The sequence below is a fragment of the Balaenoptera borealis genome (genome assembly GCF_965194805.1).
Source record: "Balaenoptera borealis genome assembly, chromosome: 7".
Classification (NCBI taxonomy): Eukaryota; Metazoa; Chordata; class Mammalia; order Artiodactyla; family Balaenopteridae; genus Balaenoptera; species Balaenoptera borealis.
This window is the reverse complement of record NC_138864.1, coordinates 87,153,524-87,171,300: the sequence shown is the minus strand read 5'-3', so window position 1 is coordinate 87,171,300 and position 17,777 is coordinate 87,153,524. Positions and strand designations below refer to the sequence as shown.

Here is a 17,777-nt window from a genome sequence, read left to right as displayed (position 1 = left end):
GATTTTCAAGGTGATATCTTGGGAAGGATACAGACTTTAGGGTCAAACCTGAATACACCCTCCAGCTCCACAACTTACTAAAGGTGTCACCTTATGCAAATTGCCTACTGTTTCTAGCCTCAGTTTCCCACTTCCAAAAATGAAGCATAAAACACCAAACTCACAGAGTTATTTTGATAATTAAAATAAAATAATGTATTCAAGATGCCAAGCCCCACACTGAGAATGTCAATTCCCTTATTAGTTCAGATGATGGGTTTTAACGGTATTTCAGGAGGTATGAGCTGCCTTTATGGAAGTGAACAGACGGTATTACCATATACATTTAGATAGGCTATTATACAGTGTTATCTGTATATAGGAATTGTATACATCAAATAATTATCAGGGTGGGATTATAGCCATGGGAGGCAAGTAAAAGACAGCAGATCAAATTGTATCTTTTTGGGTTTCCCTGGTGGCGCATTGGTTAAGAATCTGCCTGCCAATGCAGGGGACACAGGTTCGAGCCCTGGTCTGGGAAGATCCCACATGCCGCAGAGCAACTAAGCCTGTGCACTACAACTGCTGATCCTGCGCTCTAGAGCCTGAGAGCCACAACTACTGAAGCCCGTGCGCCTAAAGCCCATGCTCTGCAACAAGAGAAGCCACCGCAATGAGAAGCCCACGCACCGCAATGAAGAGTAGCCCCGGCTCGCCGCAAGTAGAGAAAGCCCACGTGCAGCAACAAAGACCCAATGCAGCCAAAAATAAATAAATAAATAAAATTAATAAATTTATTTTTAAAAAATTGTATCTTTTCAAAGTATCTCCATTTGCTGGACTAACAGCTGGCTCCTAAACAGTATGGCTCTGAAGACTTAGTTGGTTTTTCAGAAAACTTCTCGAGAATGACATTTGTGCTCTGAAATCTGCTTAAAATGGAAACTTGCAGTACTTTCCACAGAGCAAATGGGTGACAATATAATCAACTCCTGCCCTTCGATCTCCCAATGAAATCAGTGAAAAGCATATTTAATCCAACCACTCTAGGAAATGCAAAGCCTCCAGCTCCTAAAGATGGCTCTTCACAGTGAGCTGAGCTACAAAATCCCAGTATTCTCCTTTATTGGGAGATAAAAGGATTATTTCTACTTAGACCTTGGGGCTGAGCTGAGGCCAGAAAAGCAGTGAAATTCAGCTGTCACTGTGCATTAATAGGGGGCAGCCTAGAGGCGGTGGGTTGATTAGATTCAGGACTGGAAGCAGCATGCTGCCTTAGGCTGTCTTAGTTCAAGGATGCAACCCTAGTGGCGGCCCACGCTGAAGGTTTAGTCTCCAAGTGGCCAGTTCCTGCTCCTTACCTTCCCCATGCTTCATGCCCCTTGCAGAGTCACTGGGAACCTATTTTTCTTGTGCACTGAGCCCATGAAGGGGGAGCAGTTGGTATCTAGAGATTTTAAGTGAAGCAGAATTTATTCCTGGTGGGTGGAGGGGCCATCAGTGGACCTACAATGAGTCCAGGTGATTTGTTTGTTAACAAGGAAGACTACCTGGTTAATATTTTTAAATATTTTTTTTTCATATGTTGGGAACTTTATGTACTTCAGGTTTATTTAAAAAATTAAACATTTTAACAGTTATGCCTGATTGCCTGATTTCTAAAATTTTTAAACTTAAAATTCACTTTCAATTTCTGATCATTGATGACCTCTTTATCTACGAATATAACCTGAATATTAACTATTTTTAGCATGTTATGTCTCATCTGCTTAGCTGCAGGACTTTGGCCACTTCCTTTTGTTTTTTATAGGAGGTCATAGCTAGATATGAGGAGGTATGACCTAACTTACCTAACTCACAGCCTTTTCTGTTCCTCAGCTCCTCAGCTCAGGCAGAACCAGGAACCCTGACAGACCTAAAATAATTGTGGCAGAGACAGGTTAGCTATCCACCAAATCCTTTCTTTGCCCCCAGGGCACACAGAGAGACTACATTTCCCAGTCTCCCTTTCAGCAGGGAGGTAGTCATGTGACTAAGTTCTGCGTCTAGGAACATGGGAAGAATCCATATGTACCATTCCCAGGCCTGGCTCAGATAAACCCCCTGAGTAATCCTTCACTCTCTCTTCCCGCCTCCCCAGACTGCTGGATGCTGATGCTAAGCAATACCTTAGCAGCCGTCTGTTAAGAGTGGCAGAATCTCCATCTGCTTGAGTTTCTGAATGACTGTGTATCCATCCCTTTGACCTTTACTGTTAATTGGACTTTAACTGAACAAGAAACAAACTTCTATTTTAAGGCTGCTGTATTTGGGGGTTTCTCTGGTATAGCTTCTAGAGTTTCCTTAACTAAAGCAGAGGTTGGTGCTTCATATGCAACGCTGTCATAACACAAACCTAAAACATGTGGCATTGGCCTAGTGAGCAGGCAGCAGGTAATAAGGAAACTGATAGGGAAAGCTGGGACACTAGAGATGCATTGGATAGAACCGTTATATATGATGCTTGGGAAGGCAGATTGTGTGCCTACTGAGACTGGACCCCCGGGGAGGGTACAAGGGTGGTGTGGAGTTAGGACTCTCCAGAGAAACAGAACCAATAGGATATATATATGTGGAAATTTGTAATAGAAATTGACTCATGCAGTTATGGAGGCTGAGAAGTCCCATAATCTGCTGTCTGCAAGCTGGAGAACCAGGAAAGCTGGTGGTATAATTCAGCCCAAATCCAAAGGCATTTTCATGGGAGAAATACCAGGGGAGATGATGGTATAAGTCTAAGTCCAAATGCTGGAGAAACAGGCAACCAATGGTATAAATCTCTAAATCCTAGTCTGAAGTCCCAAGAACCAGAAATGCTGATGCGCGAGAGCACGACAAGATGGATGTCCCAGCTCGAGCAAATTTACACTTCCTTTGCCTCTTTATTCTATTCAAGCCTTCAGTGGATTGGATGATTCTCACTGGCATTGGTAAGGACGATCTTCTTTACTTAGTCTACAGATTCAACTGCTTCCAGGAATGCACTCCAGACACACCTAGAAATAATGTTTTGCCAGCTATCTGTCTAGGGCAATCAAGTTGACACAGAAAATTAACTACCACAGTTGATAGACAGAATGTTAATAGTGTGTGTTGATTGCCACCAGCTGTGTTTAGCAAGTATTAAAAAAAGAGATGAACTCAGACAAGAGTTGGTTGGTTTATGAACAAAAATGAAAGGAAGTTAAAAGAATGTTCTAAAAGTTGGGATCTTGTAGAGTTGCAAGGGTCAGTTGCTCCTAGCCCCTCGTAGCACCAGCTATATACTTTGCGTGGCCGGGTACAAAATGAAAATGCGAATGTGTATACCTTCTGAGTGTGCAGGTCTTGTGCCGATGAAGCCTGAACCCAAATTCAGTTATTACAGTGAGGGGTTTAAACCAGCAATGAGGGGAAGATCAGACTAAGGATGTGGCCTCCCACCTATGGTTTCAGGTGGCCTCAAGCTAGCTTCTATTCAGTTAGGGGAAAGGGATTGGATGAGGAAGCAAAGAAACAAGTCAGGCCTGAGAATTATTTTCAGAAAGACTTTTTGAATATGATTGCTGGCATGTGAAACTGACTGGAAGCAAATAAATCAGAAGTCTACTAAGTTTTTTAGGAATGATATTGCCAGATGAACCATGAGGTTTATATCTTTGTCAATACTTAGAAATAACAGACTTCAAAATTTTTACCAGTCCTGTGAGTGGAAAATTGTATCTAATTGAAGTTTAAATGGGCACTTTCCTGATTTATCAATGAGGTTGAGAATCTTATTTTTGGCTATTTCTCTTTTCCCTCCTGTGAAATGTCTGTTTGTGCCTTGCTCATTTTTCTTCTATTTATCTTTTTAAAAAATACATTTGATTGATTTTTAGGAGTTCTTCATACATTCTTCATACATTTTCCCAGATTACGTGTTGCAAATAGCTTCTCCCACTTTTTGGTTTGACTTTTAAATATAAATAGAGTCAAATTTATCCATCAGTTTTTTGGTTTAATGTACCTTGTATCTTGTATCTCGTTTAAGAATTCCTTTATTCTAATGTCATAAAAATAACACCCTACATTTTCTTTAAAAATTTTTAAAAGTCTTACATTTCACATTTAAGTCTATAATTTCCTGGAATGTAATTTTGCCTAAGAATTGAGGTGAAGTTCCAATTTCATTTCTTTCCCTATGATCTTCTGACATGTATCAAGTTCTCATTCATATGTAGTTCTATTTGGGGTCTGTTTTATTTTCCATTTTTCTATTGAATTGTGTCAATACCACACTCTATTAATCATTCTAACTTTATGATAAATCAGTATTTCGTACAGTAAACCTCTACTACCTTGTTCTACTTCTCCAGAACTGTCTTCATGGCTTTTTATTGGCTCTTGAAATTTCCACGTATGTTTTTAAATTGGCTTGTCAAGCTCAATAAAATGTCCCATTTCAATTTTGATTGGAACTGCATTAATCTGTAGATCATTTGAGGAGAATTGACATCTTTATGGTACTGAATCTTACTATCCACGAACATGCTATAAGTGTCATTTATTTATATATGTATATATATATTTTTTTTTAACTTTGGGTTTATTTATTTATTTATTTATTTATTTATTTATTTATTTATGGCTGTGTTGGGTCTTCATTTCTGTGCGAGGGCTTTCTCTAGTTGCGGCAAGTGGGGGCCACTCTTCATCGCCATGCGCGGGCCTCTCACTGTCGCGGCCTCTCTTGTTGCGGAGCACAGGCTCCAGACGCGCAGGCTCAGTAATTGTGGCTCACGGGCCTAGTTGCTCCGCGGCATGTGGGATCTTCCCAGACCAGGGCTCGAACCCGTGTCCCCTGCATTGGCAGGCAGATTCTCAACCACTGCGCCACCAGGGAAACCCTGTATATATTTTTCATAAAGTTCTTTATGTCTTTTGCTGAAGGTGTTGTTTGCAGAGAAGCCATTATACTCTCATGTACTGATGAAGAAAGGTACTTAATGGGCTTATTTCAAGTTCATTTAGTTAGAGGTGAACAGGACTCTAACCCAGTTCCTAATCCGAAGATTTTTCTTCACCTCGTTCTGCCCCATTTAATTGGAAACATGTACTTTGGATATACCTATACTTTGGACAGACTCAGTTATATCAGATATGTTATACTTCATCTATTTCATGGGTGCACCTCCCCCATCTCCTGCCCCCATGCGATAAATGTTCTGTTTTATAGGAGTAAACACCCCTGGGCATCAAGAGCAAGCTCATTTATGAAAGATAACCTACGGAATTGGAAACCTCATATTCTCTACCTCTCGCCTTCCACGCACTTGTTTTTGGGAAAGTCTGTAGATCATTTATTAAATAGTTCTTTCTTTTCCTTTCTGTCAGCCTTTGAGGGGGAGAAATAGACATACTTGCCAGAAAGAAGAGTGATTCTTAAACTTGAATTTTGCAGCCCGTGTTTACAAAGTGAGCTTCTGTTCACACTAATCATTGCTTATGTCCCCTCATTGATGAGCAGTAATCCTGAGGTACTAACACCACTGGAGATCCTACTTACCAGCCAACTCCAGAGCTACTTGGCTGTAATGACAGATAGAAAACCAAGTGGGTTCTGCTTATGAATAAGATATAGAGAGTATACAGGCTTTTGAAACCACCATCTGCCTGCTCCTCATTCCAGAAAGGGGTCAGTGATGGTGATATAAAGATATAGACAACTAAAAAATAGGTGTGATGGACATATAAACTTGTATTAAAGAATAAAAACTGACTGTAGCCACTTCCACCTTTGGGGAGGAGTAATGGCATACTGTGTATCAGTGGAAAAATGGATCTCTGTGTGGCTTTGTAATATCTCAGGGACTAGAGGATGGGGGAAACCCAAGAGTGCAGGGACTGGAAAATCGAGTAGCAGCGAGATATGGGGCACTCTGGGGAGAGACAGGGGCCCAACCACAGTGGTGAGAGGCCTGCTGAGAAAAAAGGGGTGGGAGACACCCCGGGTGGTGGGGTAGCTGACAGAATGTGGAAACTTGTCATCACCTCAAACCTAAGGAAAATAAGGTGAATTCCATGGTTCATTGGACCAGGAGCAGAGGGGACAGAAGAGCTGTTGGAGGTGAGACAGTGGGGTAAGAACCCAGAGGGACAGGGAGAGAGGACATAGCAGTCTCCTGGAACTGGCAGAAACCACAGGACAAGGGTTTAAAGCAATCTGATTTAAATCTGAAAGTACAGGAAGACCTCAGCCTACTTAAACAAAATTAGGTCACCTTTTAGATTTTTAAATATATCAAAACAAAACACTTCGGGAGATGACTCTGGAATAGTGCTCTGAAGGCCAAGCACAGCAGGGAGGCTGGTGAAAGACGGCCATGCCAACAATCCTGTTTGGGTTTTTTAATTAAAAAAATGGTTTGTTTGTTTTTTTTTAGCTTGAGCTCTTTTTTCAGTCATTCACCACCTTCCTTTCTGTCTGTCCTTCTTTCTGAGAGGGAGCTTGATGTAGAGGAGAAAACATAGGCTTTCTAGCCAATCATATGTGCATTTGAATCCTGCTGTGTCATGCGCTACCTATGAAAACAAGCAAATTGCTTTACCCTCGAGCCTGTCTTCCATGTGCAAAAGATAGACGATAATATCACCTTTCAGGGTTCTGTAAGGATTCAGGGAGGTAAAGTATGGAAAGGACCCAGAAGTGGCTGACAGTAAGTGCTCTGTCTGTCCCTCTGTCTTGTCAGTGTGTGTTGACAGACGGAACAAACAAATGGATGGTGGCCAGATCATATTTAAGATGGAACTCTGACCCACACTCTGCAGCAACCAGCCCAGGAAACCAACCCATTATCTACAGTAACCAGACCAGGAAGCCAACCTGCTATGTGCAACTCAGACTTGGAGGAAGTCAGACCACTGTCTCTATCTCGCAGTCCATAAGCCAAATAAGAATACCTGTAACAGTCTACCCCAAATAGCCAAGACTTGATAAATGACTGACAGCTTCTTTAATATTTGCCCCTATTTTTTACTTAAAGCCATCCTGAGAAAGCCAAATATACACCCGTAACCCATCACACAGGATGCCATGCTTCTAGTCAGCGCACTTACAGCTGCCACATGCCAACAGCCACCAATCAGGACGTACTGGAGGCTTTCTCACTCCACTGCCTGCTTTTGTATTTCTGCCAAGAGACAAGTGATGGTGGCTGAGTCCCTTGCTGTAGCAAGCTTTGAAAAAATAGCCTTTGTCTATTCTCATTTGGTTGGTCTTTGTTTATTTCCACCATCTCTTTTTTTTTTTTCCTGACTCTTCTCCTGTTATGGACTGAATGTTTGTGTCCCCACAAAATTCATAGGTTGAAGCCCTAACCCCCAATGTGATGGTATTTGGAGATGGGGCCTTTGGAAGATAGAGTTAGATGAGATCACGAGAGCAGGAACCCTATAATGGGATTAGTGCCCTTATGAGAAGAGACATTAGAAAGATTTCTCTGTCTCTCTCCTCTCTGCCATGTGAGGAGATAGCAAGAAGGCAGCAGCGGACATCTGCAATCCAAGAAGAGAGCTCTTACCAGCAACAGAACTGACTGGTACCTTGATCTTGGGTTTCGAGTCTCTAGAACTGGGATAAAATAAATTTGTTGTTTAAGCCACTCACTGTGGTATATTGCTGTGGCGCCTGAGCATACTAAAACATCCTCCTTTTCTCTATGCATCCTTCCAACCCAAAGCTCTGGACCTTCCAAAGCCCTCTGGTCCCACTACATTTGATCTGTTCACCATCACACTAGGGTCATGCACTCTGTTAAGTGACAACTCACTTGAAAAGCTCCCCAGGCAATGCAATGATATATCTATATATCTATACAGATATGTATAATTTAAAAATTAATATGATTTCCATTTGTAAAAGATAGAAGATAATTTTTATGAAATGAATATATGTATACAGTCTCAGCGTTAGACCTCTCAGTGTCCAAGCACAAAAAAAAAAAAGAAGAAAATAAAAATCAACTAAGATTCTACCACTCAGACATAATCACTATAACATTTAGTATTTGTCCTCCCTGACATTTTCTGTCTATCTATGCATCCAGCTATCATCTCTCTGTACATGCACTTATATATTCTATTGTATATTATATATTCACACATTTATAAAGGCAACACCATACAGCTTTCTCCTTCTTAATCTAATACATCGTAACCATCTTTCTAAGGCAATAAGTATACTATACAATAATTTTTAGAGCTGTAGTATTTCATTGTATGGCTGTATAATTAATGTACTTAATCCCTCATTGTAGGATGTTCATACCTTTTTCAATTTTTCCTGATTATAAACAATAATTCGTATATTTTCTTTTCTTTCCCTTAATCAGTAGTTTATTTCCTTATAGCATATAAGGTAGCAATCATGTGTATTTATTTTTTTACTTATTTACCTATCCATCTATTTCCAAATAGTTGGTTAGTTTTCTCAACAACACTAATTTTCAAACAATCTCTATTTTCCTATCAGTCTGAACTACTTCATCATACCCTAAATACCTTAGGTTTCCTTTAGAGTTTCTGTCCTGTTCTATTCCCCCTCAACAACTATTTGGTGTATTTCTTTGATATCTGATATAGGAAGGATGCCTTCATCCATCTTTTTTTTTCAGACAAATATTCTGATCTTTGACCATCGCCAGCCACCCACAAAGAATAAAATGAATGTATCCTCTCTGATTACTCTTGTTCTTCTAGAAGAACCAGAGTGCAAAGACTAGACCACCATGAGGGAGGCACAAGGATCTGTGCTGAGCCACAAGCAAATGATAGATTCTTCATGGGTGGAAAATTTCCCAGCAGCCTGTGAACACCTCTGGGTTATACTCGTCACTCAGAGTGGAAGTCAGCTGCCTGTGACAGTGTCTCCTACTAGACCAGAGGCTGTCAAACATGGGTCCACATTAAGATCATCCGAAGAGCTTTTCCAAAGTAATGATGCCCAGACCCCACCCCAGATGAAGTAAATCAGAATCTCTTAGGCAGCAGTTTCTGGGTACTGGTGCATTTGAAAAGCTCCCTGGGAAACACTCTTGTGCAGCTAGGGCTGGGACCCAGTGCACGAGACTAGGCTTCCTATAGTCAAGATCCATGCTATGTACTCCTTAGCATTCTTGGTCCTTTGGACCACTCCTGGCACGTGTTGGGACACAGCAGAATTGAACTGAATTCAGATGAAGTCACCAAGACTTATACATCTCTACTAATTCTCCTAGGGAAAGGGATACAGATTATTAGTGCCCAATAATGAATCCTCTTAACTTTCTCTCAGTTACACTAAAAGAAGTAGCTTCGATGTGGAGGAAAACAAGCTCTGTCTTGGTCCAGTAAAGGTAACAGCTGAAAGTCTGAAAAGAGGAAGACTTAGAGAGAATCTAATCTGTCCCCTCATTTTAACCCCTTGGAGTCCAGAGAGGTTAAATGACTTTGCAAGGTGGCACAGCTCTTAGTGGCACATCTGGAACGGAAACGAACTCTTCTTACTCCAGGGATCGGTGTTATACCTTGCTGCCCTTGTGTGAGCCTATGTGGGTGAGTATGTATATGTGTGTGCATATGGGCGTGTAAGTGTGTGTGTGTGTGTATGTGAGACTGGGTGTTTCAATGTGTGTGTTCATGGAATGGGAGGAGGTGTGGAAGCTCCATGGGCGCAGAGCTGGTCCCCTCCTTCAGAACTAGTCGCATTAAAGTAACTAGACACCCAGGAACACTTTCTCTTTTCTTTCGGGCACGTGGGTTTGCTGTGTTCTCTCCAGGTTGTCCTCAGAGGCCCAGCAATGTCTGCCTGGGAAGCAGGGTAGGGTTCCAAGTCTCAGCACCGATTGTGTAGGTGGTGCCTGGCATTAAGGTTTGCTGAAGTGGGATTTGGGGAAGGGTTGTAGCTGGCAGCCTCAGGCTCATTCTGCTGTGCGGTGGTGTGCTGGGACAGTGGGGACGGCATGAACCATGCCTTGACTGTCCTAGGGTCCAGGACTGTTCTGTGGATAGATGGCAGTTTTCTTGTGAATGTAAGCCAAGTAGAAATGTTTGTCCTCATGTTTTGCTGAATGTGCAGCTTCCTCCCTGCACTGTCCTCTCTTTTCATCCCAGAGTCCTCCAGGGGCCCTCTCTCCCAGACCTACCAGACTAGGGTGACCCTCAGGTCCTGGCTCAAAGGCTGCTTCGAAGGACTCTGCTGGCACTACTTGGCCAGGCCCAAAGTCCTCCTTCCTCACTTTTTAGGGAAGCCACGTGGAGAAAGCAGAGCCTGCCCGGTACAGCCTTTGGGGGTCTGACCTGCCAGCTGGGCCCTGATATGACAGAGCAAGCTTGTTATAACCAGAAAACCCAAGCTCATATTTGCTAGAGGAAAACCGGTACAGAAGCAAAATTAGCTAAGAGTTGGGTAATGCAGATGAGAGACTTACCTGAGCAGCTGGAAATCACCGTCTCATGGGCTTTACTTTTGACCCAAATAGTTCTGATCACAATGGCATAGACGACACTGTGGAAAGGACCAAAGATACTATTAAAATGTCTGGTGGGTCCATACTGTGAAGACCGCTCCCAGTTCCCTGAATGTGAGGTGTGGAGTCAGAGGTCTCTCAACCACGGTCTGCCCACCTCTGTAGAATCACGGTAGATGGCAGCTACTTCTTTTTTTTTAAGCCAGGAGGCTTGGACCTGGTGAAGTTAACTGATTTCTCCAGGATAACTCATGTGGTCAGAGGTATAGCTGAAGTTGGAATCCAAACACAGGGTTTAGGGTCAGAAAGATTTAGATTTGTGACTAGCTCCACTACTTGCTGGTTATATGACCTTGATTTTAGACAGGCTTTCATGTGCCTCCGTGATTCCCACCTCGAGTGTTCACATCACTGTGTCATCCTCTCCCCTTGAGTGTGGCTGGACCTGTGACTTGCTTCTAATCAATGCATTGGGGTGAAAGTGATGGGATGTCTGTGATTACACAAGTGTGTAGCACCTGTCTTGCTAGTGTCTCTCTGTATTCCTAGCTTTGAAAAAGCAGGTTGCTGTGAGTCCTACAGCCCCAGGAAATCAATTCTGCCAGGAGCCCAGGGGAGCTTGGAGGAAGATCCTTCCTCACTTGAGCCTCTGATGACACCCCAGCCTTGGCAGACACCTTGATGGCTGCCTTGCCTAAGCAGAGGACCCAGTTAACCCATGTCCAGACTCCTGACCCACAGAAACTGTGAGATAATAAGTGTATGTTTTAAGTCACTAGGTTCATGATAATATGTTACCCAACAATACATAACTAATACACTGAGCGAAATAGGAGGAATGTTTGTGTCCCTCTCCTCCCCCAATTTACATGTTGAAATCCTAATGCCCAATGTGATGGTATAAGGAAGTGAGGCCTTTGGGAGGTGCTTAGATCATAAGGAGGATGAAGTCCTCATGAATGGGATTAGTGCCTTTATAAGAGGAGACCCCACAGAACTTTCTTGACCCTTCTGCCATGTGAGGCTACAAGGAGAAGTCTGCAACCTGGAGGACAGCCCTCACCCGAATGTACTGGCAACCTGATCTCAGACTTCCAGCCTCCAGAACTGTGAGAAATACAGTTGTGTTGTTTAGAAGTCACCTACTCTGTGATATTTTGTTATAGCAGCCTGAACCCACTAAGACACTGGGCCTCAGTTGAGACTGTCAAATCGAGGTAGTAATACAAACCTCTTAAGAGGTTTATAGGGATCAAATGTGACAACATTTAAAGTGCTATGCATAGGGCTTGAAAATTAGCAGAGGCTCAATAAATGCCATTTTCTTTCCTCTCTTTCTTCCCCAATTTTCACATAATATCACACCTACTTTTACATGATATAATCTGTACCTAAAAGGAAAAAAAGTGTTAATGACTCAAAAGCATTAGCAAATTTTGTATTCTTTGTTCCCTTTGATAAATATAAACATGCATGCCTTTCTTTAATTAGTTATTTGACATTTCTAATTTATTAAGAACCTTGACTAAAAACTTTGAGACAAAGCACTTCTTCATTTTAAAACTGCACTAACTTCCCTCTTGAGAATCACTTGGTTGAAAAAAAATCAGAGTTCTAGTTTGCAGTAGCTGACAAAGCACTAATTGCTTTTAATGATCTTTAGAATATACCTTAATTAATGGCTGTGGTAAAACCCTCCTTATTGATTTTCCCCTGCTCAGAGGAGCGCTCTGAGTGTTCCAGGAAAGCTCGGGGCCTTTTTGGAGCATCCTCACTCCTTCTCATATACCTGCCCAGGAACTTTTCTGGAAATTGTTTGTCTACATTAAAGAAAAAATGAGAAAGAAAACTGCTAATGAGTCTATTCTTTACCCTGAGTTGAATATTTGTTAGAGCAGGGAAACTTTTTCCCAGGTAAATGAAATACAAGGAGAGGTTACAACCACCATCAAGCATTAATTGTGTACTACAATTGCAACCCCAGGGCTTAATTGATCAATAATTCAAATATTTGTTGACCATCAACCATATGTACAATGGAAAATTAAGAAAGATTTTATGTGTTAGGGGTTTGGGCTTTAGTCACCCCCACCTCGTCTCCTTAGGATCAATCAGGCAGGTGGAAAGCCAGTACCAGCTTTACTGTTAGCCAGGAAAACTAATAAGTAAGATGCCTCTTTAGTTTATTCCCCAAATCCAGCCACTTCTCAGGGTGTAACAGTCATGCGTCAGAGAGGACTCTGAATACACTGATTTCCTTCTTCTTGCTGATTTCTTTCATCTAATTAATCAACAAGTTCTGTGGACTGTCCTTCAAAATGCCTCCATCACCTGCACCTTCCTCTCCATTCCTGATCTTCACTATCACTTCGGACCCTTATGATCTGTTTTTGTTTAATATTGATATTTCAATGATTTTTTTTTTATTGTGGTAAAATAAACATAACATAAAATTTACCATTTTATCCATTTTTAAGTGTATAGTTCGGTGGCATTAAGTACACTGACATTGCTATGCAGCTATCACCATCATCCATCTCCAGAACTTTCTCATCTTCCGCAACTGAAACTCTGTACCCATTAAACACAGAAGTATGCATTACTTCACAAATTAATGTGCCATCCTTATGCAGGGGCCATACTAATCTTCTCTGTATCATTCTAATTTTAGTATACATGCTGCCAAAGCAAGCACCCCTTATAATCTCTTGCCTGATTATTTGCCATAGTCTTCTAAACACCTCCATTCAGCTAGCATCTTGAATGCCCACACCTCCCGCCATCAGAACTGGAGCTCTGGGACAGAGCAGCATTCCCTGGCTTAAAAATCCTCCAGTGCCTCCACTCTCCTACAAGATGATATCCAGTCTCTCAAGCAGGGCATCCAAAGCCTCCCACAATCTGTCTCTGCTTTCTTCATCTCTATCATTATCATCCTGCCTCCCTCCCTGCCCACTGTCTCTCAACACATTTTTTCTGTGTGGGCAACAGGAGAAACCAACTAAACTAACCCCGATTCCATGCTTAGTTTGTGGTTGACTTTGGGTGAATGTGAGATCCAAGGTCTTCCATTTCTCTGTGTCTGCTTTCCTTTCTTCCTGAAAATATTTTTTTTTAGCCCATTCTCCATATATCACTTTGCTGTGAAACCTTTCTGAGCTGCCTCTGTTCCTCAGTGACAGTTAGCTCCCCCTTCCTTGGGGCTTCCATGCTGGTGTAACACTAGGCACGCTGACTTTTGTCTATGGCAGTTGTATCTTAAAGATCAAGCAGACCTAGAAATAGCCCATTCTCAGAAACAGAGCTGAGGAATAGCACCTCCATTCTTTTGGGTCAACTTCTTCCATGTCTTTTCTTTATCTCCACTCCCTCAGCAGGTGTAGCTTTTCTTCAAGTTTCTTAAAAATCTGAAAACCTAAGGGTCACTAAGATTGAGTAAAATACCTCTTCCCTGCAACTGGCTGGTTTATTTCTTGATTTTATGGAAGACAGTCCAGACACAGACCCGTTTTCCTTCATTACCTTCATGAAGGCAGCTCCTGGCAGTGGGAGAGTGTGGGAGTCCAAGCCAGAAGAAGACCTTTCAAGTGGCATTAAGTACTTAAGAGGATGCCTGAGGCCAGTTCCTGAGTCTTGCTTCTGGATTGTGTATGAGGAGTGTCAGGAAACAGAACAAAAATTCTCTGTCCTCAAGACACATGGAGAGCATTCCACTCAGACCAAAAGTGCCCCTTTCACAAACGCTGCAGGACTCAGCACAGGCCTGGGGACTTGAAGGATGCCCATCACAGTCTTGGAGCCACAGGCTCCATCTCTGCCTCCACCTTTGCCTCATTTTGGGGCCTGAGGATTATGTCCAGTTGTGCTCTGAAGTTCTCATTAGAGGCCAAGCATAGGGAGGGGGAGTAGGGGGAGCTGATGCTTCACTTAGCACAGTCCTTTTTACTCTTCTCCTAGCAGGGGCTGAAGGATGCTCCCTGACCAAAAGTGTCTCTCCCCTTTATTAGTTAATTTCACTAATACTAATGCTATGAAGATAAAATATAGGGAGATACAAGAGTATATAATAGAAGGCTTGGCTTGTTCTGGGGGTCATGGAAACCTTCCCAGAGGAGGTGAAATTTCAGCTAAGATCTGAAGGATAAAATTGATTTTTTAAATGCAAAAGAGGATGATCATTCAGGCAGAGGGAACAGCATGTGCAAAGTCGCTGAAACAGGAGGGATCATGTGCATTTGAAGAACTTAGAGAAGGCCAGCATGGCTGAAGCATGGTGAGTAAGGTAGCTTGTGTGCCTTAAGATAAGGATGGAGAGTGAGGCAAGAACCACATCACACATGGCCTTTAGTGCAGGGTTAGAGGTCTTGGACTTTATCCTGAAACAATGGAAATCCACTGAATGGCTCTAAACAGGAAAGTAAAATGATTGATTAACATGTATTTTCAAAGATCAGACATTGTTCAGTGTGTATAATTTGTTTCTATACATATGTATATGCTGGTGTATGAATTGAACAGTCCTGGAAGGGTATATAGCCGGGGTCCCCAACCCCCGGGCCGCGGACCGGTAGTAGTGCATGGCCTGTTAGGAGCCAGGCCGCACAGTAGGAGGTGAGCGGCCGGTGAGGGAGTGAAGCTTCATCTGTCACTCCCCATCGCTCGCAATTCCGCCCAAACCAGCCCCTCCCTCCCCATCCCCCCATCCCCCCCACCCCCGCCTGTGGAAAAATTGCCTTACACGAAACTGGTGCCTGGTGCCAAAAAGGTTGGGGACCACTGGTATATAAGAAATTCTTAACAGTGCTACTTCTGAGGAGGGGGACAGGGCAGAAGTGGAAGGAAGATTTTTATTTTTCATTTCATACTCTTTTGTTGCTTAGAATGGGGAAATCTTCCAGAAGCTCTTCAGAGAGCTCACATTTCATTGGCTAGAACTGGATGACGTGGCCGTTCCTGAACCATTCACATGCTGAGGGGAGGGGTTGCCATGAGTGGCTTAGAGTGGAATGGATATGGGAAATTCAAACACAAGCATCCACCATAATCTGGCAGGCTAGTGATAATGGCTTTTTCAAAAGACCTAACTCTTGCCACCCCTCAGGTAAAAATATATAGGATGTCACTTCCTTCACTGATGCGATGGGTCATCTGACCTTGGCCTTGGACTTCATGTCATGGACAGTGCTGGCTAGGATCTTGGGCCCTTTTCCCCACCATGGCCTTGTAGGCCATAGAACTGTACTGACCTCAGCCTGGGGCTTTCCCACAGTCTGTTCCCCTTTCCCCAAGCAAAATAAGATGGATTTTTCTTTTCGTGTAACATAAATCAGTGCTCCATGACAAACGTCCTTTCTTCCACTTATTCCTTTGCAATTGTCGGCTCTGGATCTTTTAAGCCTCTACCTTTGTCTCACAGAGTAAAAATGATAGGAGAATGAGAAATCAATTAGGTAGCAAGAAAATAACCATAGCTAAAGTAAAGCAATTACACCAGGGCTAAAAACCTTTCCCAGCAACAGTTAGACAGTTGTGTCAAATAAATTTTGAAACAACAGGAGTTGTGTTGACCCAGAAAAACAGTGTATTGCCTTTATTGTCAGTCACTGTGGTTTCAAGTCTTGGGAGCCTGATTTAATTAATGACAGAACAGCTAAATCTTTATCCATACACAGCTCTCATGACAGTTTGCCACTGACAATACAACTCCTTCCTTCCTCTCTTTCCCTCCCTCTCTGCCTTTCTTCCTTCCTTCTTTCCTTTCACATATATTTATGGAGTATCTACCATATGCCAGAAACTGATCTAGGCACTAAATAACCAGAAATTTCCATACTAGGGGTGTGTGTGTCTCTGTGTGTTAGAGAGAGAGAGAGACAGAGATGGAGTGACATGACACTTCTGTCTGATTGATGAAGTTCATCAGTCAGGTCTGCATTGTTTATTTAATCAAACATTTATGAAGTGTCCATTGTGTGCTGGGTTTGGAGTCTAGAGATTAAAAGACAAGAGTCCATGTACTCAAGAAATGTAGCCACACTAGCAGGCAGTGACTCTCCCGTGAAGCCTTAATGGCAACATGGACAAGCTGAGGCGGGATGCGGCCTAGGATTGGCAGGGGAAGCTCCGTGTGGGGTTGGTATTTGAAATGAGACAGAAAGAATGTGAATCATTTTGCCAGAAGCAAGGCAGCGTGAGTCTGGAGGAGTGCTCAGGCATAAGGAGTGATGTGCACAAAAGCCCAGGGGTGAGAGGAGTGTGGGGTGTTACGGAAACAAGAGATGGCTTGTTCTGGCTGCAGAAGTGGGTGCAAGGAGAGTGTGTGAGCAGCTTCTCCAGGAATAGCCGCAGAATCTGAAAAGGACCAGCGATCAGTCTTAGCAGATATTAAATGTATATAAAGCTAGACTAATGAAAACAATGTGGTGTTAGGGGCAGAAAAACCACTAATTTAGTTATTTGTGTGTTTTCTCCTTTTCTTAATTATGTCAATCACTACTAACTGGAAACAAAATGAAACCATATTCAAAGTGAAGAAACAAATGACAAACTAGGGAAATTTTTGCAACATATTAAAAAAGAAAAAGGTTATTGCACAAAGAATTCTCTAAAGATAGAGAATAGAGAAAATAAAAACAGAATAAAGTGAAGGGAATAGAAAGCTCAGAAACAATAAGAGCATTTATAATATAAATATGCATATGATAAAATTACCATTTCATACCATAGAGAAAAGATAAATCACTCAGTAAGTGATATTGGGACAAATGACCCAGCATTAAAAAAAAAAACCAGACAAATTTAACTTAGATCTCTAATTCATATTACATAAAAATCAAATTAAACATCAAAATCAAATAAAAAATATTTTAAGGTGATATTTTTAACATACTCTCAACACTGAAATTATTTTCAAATAATTAAAATTATAAATCATTAAAAAGTTAAAGTATAGATAAGTTTGTGAAAGGGACAATTTCCTAAGAAAGAAAAGAAATGAAAAAATGTAAAGAAAATTGTGTGTAGATGTGAATACATTAAAATATAAAATGCTTATTTATTACAGAAAAGCCATATACATTTCATTCATATTTTCACATGCATTTATATAAAGTTTTACAAAGTGCTTTCCTGTGATTCTTTTTTTAAATCGAGTCATTTGACTTTCTAATTTAGGTATTCATGATTTCTCTCCTTGATTATGTCAGTCTTATTAACTGAAAGCAAAATAAAATCACATTCAAAATGAAAAGGCAAACTAAGGACAAACAAGGGAAATATCCTAATCGTATA

At 41.8% G+C, this 17,777-nt stretch overlaps 1 protein-coding gene across 1 annotated transcript in view; it reads left to right on the top strand.

The window, feature by feature from the left end:
• The window catches only part of DPY19L1 (dpy-19 like C-mannosyltransferase 1), a 243,399-nt gene that overhangs the window by 153,606 nt on the left and 72,016 nt on the right, over positions 1-17,777 (top strand). The window contains exon 25 of the mRNA XM_082399504.1: positions 2,813-2,951. The gene's annotated coding sequence lies outside the window, so the exon portion shown is untranslated. The remainder of the gene's footprint in view (positions 1-2,812; positions 2,952-17,777) is intronic.